Source organism: Tamandua tetradactyla, chromosome 1 (assembly GCF_023851605.1).
Source record: "Tamandua tetradactyla isolate mTamTet1 chromosome 1, mTamTet1.pri, whole genome shotgun sequence".
Lineage (NCBI taxonomy): Eukaryota > Metazoa > Chordata > Mammalia > Pilosa > Myrmecophagidae > Tamandua > Tamandua tetradactyla.
The window spans coordinates 125,080,625-125,088,421 of record NC_135327.1 but is presented as its reverse complement, the minus strand read 5'-3'; the positions used below and the strand labels follow the sequence as shown (position 1 = coordinate 125,088,421).

The window sequence follows — 7,797 nt, the reverse complement described above, 5'->3', positions numbered from 1 at the left end:
TCAACTCTCTGCAGAAGCTGCTGTTCATTTATCCCTGGAGGCAAAGTTGCTGGGAATAAGTATTCAGCAGCCCCTGTTTCTAAGGAGGCACGGATGGAGGTAGGGTCGGGTGTCTCGGGAAGTAAAGTTGTTTTCCCCCTCTCCCACCTTCAGAGGCTTAGTAATGGTAATGGGGATTCTGAATAATCAATTTTATTCATAACCCTCACCTTAGAGCTCTCAATTTGTCAAGCCAACTCATGCTTTTCTGCTCTCCGGGGGCCATTTCATAACTCCATTCACTTCAACCTCCAACCTATCCCCCTCCTCCACACATCTTTCCCCTCAGAGCAAACTTGTTCTCCTAGTCACAGAGAAACATCAAAGACATCATGTAACAACACTTCACCCTGTCATGCTTACAAACCATTTCCCCTTGTAGGGGGTTGAGTGGTCCCCCCAACACACACACACAAAAGAAATGTACATCCAGGACCTGTGAATGGGACCTTACTTGGGATAAAGGTCTTCGCAGGTGTAATCAAGGTAAGGATCTCCACATGAGATCATTCTGGATTAGAGTGGCCCCTAAATCCAATGATGTGTCTATGTAAGAAAGAGGGAAGGACACACAGAGGAGAAAGCAGAGATTGGAGTGATACAGATACAAACCAAGGAACACTAAAGAGTTTTAGCCTCCACCAAAAACGAGGATACAAGCAGGGAATATATTCTTCCTAGAGCCTCCTAAAGGAGCCAAGGCTGCCACTGCTTTGATTTCAGACTTCTGACCTCTAGATCTATGGGAGAATAAATTTCTATTGCTGTAAGTCATCCAGTTTCTGGTGATTTGTCATGTCAGTCTTCAGAAACAAATACACCCATCAACATGAACCTCCTCATTCTTATTCCATCTAGGGTCAACTTCTCCACCTAGGCTTTGGATCCATTCTCTTAATGACTTCTTGGGGGCCTCATACCATTCTTGAGTGCAACCTGCCTTCTCTTCTTTGTGTTCAACAGATTTCTTTTAACTGAAGAGTTCCCACTGACAGTAAACATTGAAATGTCATTTCATCAGAGTAGGCTTGCCAGATAAAATATTAAACACCCCTTTGCATTTGAATTTCAGATAAACAACAAGTAATTTTTTAGTATAAGCATGCCCCAAATATTGCATGGAACATTTTTATGCTGAAACGACATTTGTTGTTTAACTGCAGTTCAAAATTAACTGTGTCCTCTATTTTTACTTGTTAAATCTGACAACCCTAACCAGAGTTTATTCTTGACCATCCATTGTATAAAAGAGAACTCACCCCTTCAGATAACTTTCTATAACCCTTACCCTACATTATTTTTCTTCATACATTATCACCACCTAGCACATCATAAATTATATGTTCTGTTTGGGCCTGTCTCTCTTTACCTCCCCACTAGAATGTAAGCTCCAAGAAAACAGAAACTTTTTAAACTCTCTGCTACATCCCCCTTGCTTAAGAGAGGGCTTAAGAGAGAGCTTAGAACTTAGAAGGTAAGTGTGCAATATATATTTGTTGAATAAATGAATGCTTGAGTTGCTCTCATTTTAAAATAACTGTCATTCAACCCAAAACCTCCCTAGTTCTACTACTCCATCTCTTTCATTCAGTTCAGAACCAGATTTCTAAAGAGGTTTCAACACTCACAAACTCCCTTACTTCATCTCTCAGTTCCCCTCTATCCACTCAAATGTGGCTTCTGCTCTCCTCACTCCACCAAATCAGCTCTGGCTAAGGTTACCAATCACCTCCGTGTTGTTAAATCAGATGGACAGTTTTTCCACTCCATCTTATCACTCAACAACATACTGGTGACCACTTCCTACCTGTTCTTTCTTCCTTGGGCTCAACATTCTCTTGGTTTTCCTCCTACCTCTGTAATCCCCCCTTCTTAGTCTCCATGGCAAATTTGCCCTCCTCTATCTGTCCACTAAATCTTGGAGTTAGTCCTAGGCCCTGCTCTCTTTTCATTCCATGTTCTCTGTCCCAGAAGATCTCATATATACATATAGTTTCAAAGACTATTTATTTGCTGATGTCTCCCAAATTGGTGCACACAACTCAAAACTCACCTCATATTTCCAAATTTATATATCCAATTGCCCACTTGGCATCTCCTTTGGATGTCTCAAAGTTATTGCAAACTTAGTTGTCTAAGGTTGAATTCAAAGTCTCCTCTCTTCACCCTAAACCTGATTTCTGTCTATTGCTCCACTTCTTAATGAATGGCACCTCCATGCATCTAACAGCACAAGTTAGAAAATAAGGTTATCCTTGATTCCTATCAATATCACCTCCCAAATGTTTTTTTAATCCATTTGTTTCTCTCCATCTTCCTAGTCATCAGCCTACTCCAAAGGAGCATTACCTCTTCATGGATCATGACAAATAGCTTCTTAACAAAAATAAGCAACAGTCACTGACTCACACATTCCAATCTGTTCTCCACATAAATAGCTAAAGTGACTTTTCTACCTGTTGAAAATTTTTCATTGGTTCCTACAGGATCGCAGTCTTTCTTTCAGTCTTATCTCATACCAATCTCTTCTTCATTTTCTTTACTGTAGCCACATTGACCAGGTATGAATGTCTTAAATGTAACTATACGTTTAAGTTTAGAGCTAGATTAGAAAGTGATTGCACAATAAATGATAAGTTTAAAAGAACAGAAATGACAAGAAATAATGTTTCATATAAAAACCTGCTATATGCCAAAGGCATCATGTAAATTTAGCATTGAAAGGTCCTTCACACATCATCTGGTCTACTTCCATCCTCCAGTAAGGAAATGAGGTGAGGGTCCAGAGAGGAGAAGGGATGGACCAAAGTCACACAGTTATATAGTGGCAGAGCTAACAGTACCTGAATCCAAAGTTAGAGTTCTTGCCCCCAAGCAAAGAAAAGATAATGAATGAGAAAGAAAGTGATTTGAAAGTCACCATTGGTCTAAAAGCATGGAAATACTGACTGGAATGAGGCTGGGCGGATGAAATGAAGTGAAACCAACCTACCAACCAAACACCAACCAACCCAGAAGAGAACTAGTGAGTTCCAGACACAAAAATTGGGAACTTTACCAATGAACTTTTCAACCAGACTGAGATACAGGTGCCAGCATAATAGTCAGTGGACATGGAAGGGGACAGGGTTAGCGTGACAACACTGCTTAGTATATGAGGCAAAAACAAGTGGGTCCTGAAAAAACTACTGAGAGCCTCCCTTCTGTAAGTCTGCCACATAGGCCATCTGCTGCCGTCTGGGATTTTCACAGAGACCCCTCTCTCTCTTCCATGAGTCCTTGAGGAAACTAAAAGTAATCAACTTGGTATCCATTAGAGCTTACAAAATATGGGAAATGGACTCAAGTCACCACTATTTCCTGACAATTAGGCAAAGTTACTGTCTGAAACAGCCTAGTTCATTTCCTTTCCCAGGAAACCCCAAGCTACTGAGTACAATCCATACTTTCAAACTAAAGTTGTCTTTCAATAGCCAAGGGAACCTATCTGGAGGACTCTTCAGAGATGGAGATCAAGGGAGGCTCAGTAAATACCCTGTGTGTGCTCATGACTTCAGGCACTGAAGTGTAAATGAGTGTGAAAGTTGCCTTTTGGTGTCAAAAGACCTGACAAGATTCTTTTCCAAATGGGATTGGAATTATTAGTAAATTTGTTGAGCTGAGAGGCACTCTTTATCAGCTGTAAGTATTTTTAATTGGTTTCCAGGGAACACCTGTGCTGGGGTTATAAGCATCAAAGGTGATAAACAACTTAATTATCCTTCCAGAACCATTAGGTAAAAGTATCACTGTTGGTGAGCTTTCTTTGATGCCTTCTTTTGAAATGCCATCCTGCTACTATTGTGGGGCTATTTGTAGTTTATTTCCCAGAGCTTTGATGCTCCCTTCATAAATAGGAAAGACTGTTAGGAGTAGATTAATGAAATTAATAACATTTGCACTGGTCAACTATAGTTTGAGCTACCACTGGGAATAGTGTATCCTTCCAGAAGCAGCAAATTAGAAAGACTCAGAGAACCTTGGCAGAATGTTGGGGCATAGGAACATAAATTGTATGAGAGGATAGAAAGGCCCGGGCACTGGAGCCAATTCTTTATCATAGCGGGTTCAGAGAAAAGGGCTTTCCTAACCTGGGAGGTTGTTACAGAGGGAAGGGAAGCATTTTGGAATCCTGTAATTTGTCAATTTCCTATCATGTTCTTAAATTTTATTCGTGAAGACAAATTGAGACACCAAGGCAGAATGCTGTAACCTGTGCAGTTGTCAGTGTGGCAGACTCTGCCCCAAATGCCTTTCTTTTCCATGATTCCACTTTTAGATTGTGAAACTGTAAAGGGTTTTTGTTCACTTTCTAGACTCTGCTATTAAAATACAATGTCCCTTGGAAGGGTTTTTAAAAATCACTACTATAGGAGGTGCAAGGGTAGTTCAGTGGTAGAATTCTTGCCTGCCATGCAAGAGACCCGGGTTCAATCCCCAGCCCATGCACTTCCCAAAACAAACAAGCAAACAAACAGAAAACAGACTAACAAAAATTCAACAAATGGTGCTGCAATAATAGGATACTCACGTGGAAAAAGAATGAAATGTGATCCCCCGCCATACAGCATACACGTACACAAAAAATCACTGCGTAACAGAGGACAATAACTTTCTGTAGTAAAGAAGGAACAATCAGGAAGTGGGATTCCAGTAATGGCCCAAAATGGCCTTTCCCTAACTCCATTTTGCACTGAACTAACAGTGGGTTTCTTAGCATTTCATTTTTGCCTCCTTCTCTTATTTCTGTCACTTGGAAAAAATTTCTGGCTCTCAATTTCACTCTGTAAAATGGGGCTATGTGGATAGCCCCGCTTGTCTTTTACTTGGCAGAAATGAATGAAAAACTATATTTTGATCTGCAAGAAGAGGTACTATAGTGATTTGGGCAGATATTCTGCCATCATTTTAAAGTATCTCATGTTTTAAAATCTGCTAGCTGCGACAAAAATCACAGAGTTGGAAAGGGGCCTCAGGGAAAAACTATTTTACAAATAAGGCAACTGAGGCCCACCTGGAAAATGCTGTTATTCAGTGGTAGAATTCTTGCCTGCCATGCAAGAGACCCAGGTTCAATCCCCGGCCCATGCACTTCCCAAAACAACCAAGCAAACAAACAGAAAACAGACTAACAAAAATTCAACAAATTTTTGGGCTCTTGGCAAACTACCATTTTCCTTCCAACCTGATTCTGCTGAGGGAACCCTTATACCATGATTGGGACTAGAATCCTGTTAAACAACCATTTCCATATGATATCTTTGGTATCGGATAGAATTAAAGGGAAGCACAGCAACCATCATCCTTTCAGCACTGCCCCAAATTGGCAAATCTACCAGCCAGTCAAAACATTAATTTTCCCAAACTATTTTGAAGCATGGAATGTTACAATAAAAAATGTCAGTTGGACATTAAAACTCAGCTTTTATAAAATGGATTTTCAAATATTTGGCCAAATTCTTTTTATTTATACTAAGCAAGGAATGACCGAGTAGTTTCTTGGTCTGACTTGACCCTTTTGGTGTGGGACCTCCTTTTAGCACTGGGTCTGTGAGCGTCGGGGCTCCAGACTGAGCTCAAAGCAGAACTTGTCTCCCTTCACATGTATCGATGCCGCCATCAATTTCCCCCTTCTCCTTTGCCCTTGCCCAGTTGGTCAACTTTCAATTCTTCCTGAATTGAAAGAATTGTTTGGAGTTGTTTGTTGAAGGACAAAATGCCCAACTATATCCATTTGCATAATATAAGTTTTAGAAAAGAGAGAGAGTGTGTGTATGTATTCCAATTTTAGGATTTAATATTTGATATGTGGTTTTGGCTCCAGGAAGCCATTTAAAGAATCCTGGTTATCTCAAACCAAGTTGCCCCAGTTTTCAGACCCAAGGCCAATTACACATTGGCACACACTCTGCAGACCCCACCACCTCTGCTCTCCACAGGGAGGTCTTTCTAGAGGGTACAGATAAGGGAGACCCTTCCTCCTGAGTTCCAGTTTCACATAAGAGAAAGGCAAACATCTTCCAGCTCTAGGTTCTATTATTTTTGGCAGGGCAAGGGTAAAGACCCTGAGTTTTATGGTCTATAATCAGCACCCTTGGCTCTCTGGTCATTTCTGTCAGCTGGTGGCATGCCACAGGATTATGGGGGCTTGACACCTGCAACCCCTTTGTTTTAAGTAGACTAAAGATTGAATAAAACCCATGTTTATGAACTCTTCATCCCCAGGACACCCTCCAAATTAACCTCAAGCCTTTTCCTTACCCTAAATCCAATGAAGAGGTAGAACACAGGTTTACTAGCAGCTGAGCTCTCTTGGCAGTGGCTTGGCAGAACCCCTTTAAGGTGCCTTTGCAAGCTCAGAATATTTTCCCTAATTTATTTATGAAATCGTCTTGTAAAATAAGTCTATCTACAGTGACTAAAACTTCTATAACAGTTTTAGATCATAGAAAGATAATTATCTCAGTGCCCTTCTTCCTTCCCAGCTAGGCTAGGATTTTGGCTTGAGATTGAAATTCAATTCTTGCAGAAGACAAAGGTGCACCCCAGGTGAGCTCTGTCCACGAGATTTCTCATCTCTTTTTCTCCTCAGGTACCCTCTCTTCGGAATAATATTCCAGAAGAAGCCGCTGTGCCCGGCACGTTCAGAGTGATAGTGGAGACTTCGCCTTTTCTGGTGCTGCAAGTGGAGAGTTTTCATCTGCGTGGACGCTAACACTGAGCCATGCACCAAGTACTCATGCTTTCCTTACTGGCTAACTACATCGTGTTGGCTCTAAGAGAGAACATATTTCTCAAGTGAGTTAATCCCTATTTCCACCATGACAATCTGGTGTATTTAAAATATATGCATGTACATATAGGGTACATAATGAGGTACCTCGGGTACCCTCATTAAGGTACCCTTCATTGTAGCATCTGAGCTCCCTTAACCTTTTCTCTCCCAAATGTCTCCCCACCTCCTTCCTAGCAAGATTTTAATATCCTGTCTTCCTGTCCCTCAAGGACCTGCTAGATATCCAGTAAGAGATTTAATACTCCAGCACATGCTAAGGTTGCATTGGCAATATATTATGGCTCTTATGAGTATGTGCTTTAAAGTCAAACCATAATACCTGAAACATTGTAAAAGCTCAATCAGGCAGAGCTATTATTATTATATTGTCTTCGTTACTAACTGCAGCAGCAGTAGTTGTTAATGGTATGATGATTCCCAGGTATTGTCCTTTCCTGGAAGCTTTCAACGGTTTTGCCCACTGAAATGAGAACTGTGCATGTTTCTGTTTCTTCTAGCAGGCCAATGGGGGTGTGATCTGCTGAGACTGTTTCAGTCCTTCTAATCACCCACCCCTCCTACACTGAAGGCTGGGCCTGCTCACAGCCATCAGAGACATCCAGCTGTGGTCAGCCAAAAGTCACAGGTGGGGGAGGGACTGAAGAGAAAGAACTGGCAGGGTGAAAGGCCAGAGAAGAGCAACCCCAAGTCCCCTCACTTCCTCTTCTCTCAGGTGCCGTATGGTCAATGCAGCCTTGAACTTCTCAAGTTGCAAAGCTGAGACCTGTGCGGCATCCTTAAGCTCAATGTAAAATGAGCAGATAAGAAAAGCAAGGATTTTCCTTTGTCTAATTTAAGCCTAGTGCTCTTTATATTCCACATGACAGAGTTTAAGATAAAAGAGGAATCTTTCTAATGTGTGTGAAAGAACTGAGCAAGTGCAC

The 7,797-nt window shown here is 41.3% G+C and overlaps 1 non-coding gene across 1 annotated transcript; it reads left to right on the top strand.

Annotated features, from left to right (window-relative positions):
• Nucleotides 1-4,456: 4,456 nt before the first annotated feature.
• On the top strand, nt 4,457-4,527 carry TRNAG-GCC (transfer RNA glycine (anticodon GCC)). Its single transcript has one exon. It is a non-coding gene; the product is annotated as a tRNA-Gly (tRNA).
• Nucleotides 4,528-7,797: the final 3,270 nt, after the last annotated feature.